Consider the following 1,814-nt stretch of genomic DNA (forward strand, 5'->3'; position numbering starts at 1 on the left):
CCAGAACATAGTTTATTAATCTGTTTCCACAGAGCTCAGTTTTTTCTCATAGTTCCAATATGGTAGTCTGCAGTGTAAATTGTGTGCAGCTTCTTTGACTTCTAGAATACAGTTATTTAAACACTACTGTTGTGAAGGGCCAGATTAAACTGAATATATATATGTATCGTTTGATATACTTTGTATATTATTTATATATATACACGGAATATCCCTTTACCTGCGTACAGACCAGAGTAATATTCGCTCTCCTATTGGACAGCGGCCCCAGGCGCCAACGACCAAGCCCCCAACGGCAAGTTCAAAGGCAACTCCGGGCATGTCAGTACATGCCCAGAGTCTGCATAGTAATACGAGACAAGAACTGAGGTTGGGACTAGATATTCACCTTACGTATAAATACGGCGCAGGTGTAAACAGCAGTAGTCTTACCAAAACCTTAATACCTTCACCACGAGTCAACGTGCAGTGAAGTGAGCAACCTTGCATCTAAATAGAGCATTGAGAACCGTGTGCGAATAGAATGTTAAAGTGTCAGAGTTTAACGCAGTAACGTTGAGTTCGACTTAATCTAATGTGAAGTAATAGTCGATCATTTATTGTGTATCGTGCGGCTACAGTTCTTCCGTGACCATGATCCATCGGTTCGTCGTGCTTTAGCTAGTGCACTTATCCAGGCTGTGCGGCCTAAATCCGTGCCCACACCCGAGGAGTCCTAGGCGAGAACCGTTGGAGTTGTACACAGGAGAATCGACACTGGTGATTGCAGAACCATTTCTGGTTGGATTATATTGCAATCTTTAATACAGTCAGGGTTTTGTAACCCCTCAGTTACAACTACAGACTGCAACACAGCCACTTTTCCAGAGTCAGTCCTCTTCCATGCCTCCATACTGATCTGTAAATTTAAGACGCTAAATGCATTGAGTACTCATTTGTCAAGATATCATACTGCACAACTTAGCAGTAGACCAGAACAGAGTCTGAGCCCTGTGGTAATAAAATGCCCTTTGTGCGCATTTCGGGAACCCTTTTCTGAATAAATTTTCTTAAGTCATCTCAGAAAGCATTTAAAAAATAATGAAACAGTGACATGCCCATATAAGGATTGTAGCTATAGCACAAATGTTTACTCTTCATTCAATTGCCATAAAAGCAGAGAACACCAATTAAGTCTTGCATCAGACTTAAAAGCTGTCGTTGTTGAGGATCCCCAAGACAGGATTTCTGAGGTCACTAGTGATTTGCATGAAGAATGTCCAGGCCAGAGCATAGAAGTGGTGGATGATGATGATCAATGTGACACTGACAATCTAAGAAATCAACTTAAAATGAACGTATCTTCCTTGTTCCTAAAGATGCAGGCTATCCTCCATGTCTCAAACACAGCTAACCCTACTGTCCCTACTGTCCCTACTAATCCTACTAACCCTACTAACCCTACTGTCCCTACTGTCCCTACTGTCCCTACTAACCCTACTAACCCTACTGTCCCTACTAACCCTACTAACCCTACTGTCCCTACTAACCCTACTAACCCTACTGTCCCTACTAACCCTACTGTCCCTACTAACCCTACTGTCCCTACTAACCCTACTAACACTACTGTCCCTACTAACCCTACTGTCCCTACTAACCCTACTAACCCTAACCCTACTAACCCTACTGTCCCTACTAACCCTAACCCTACTAACCCTACTGTCCCTACTAACCCTACTAACCCTACTAACACTACTGTCCCTACTAACCCTACTGTCCCTACTAACCCTACTAACCCTAACCCTACTAACCCTACTGTCCCTACTAACTCTACT

The sequence above is a fragment of the Notolepis coatsorum genome, assembly GCF_963971535.1.
Source record: "Notolepis coatsorum genome assembly, chromosome: 1".
Lineage (NCBI taxonomy): Eukaryota > Metazoa > Chordata > Actinopteri > Aulopiformes > Paralepididae > Notolepis > Notolepis coatsorum.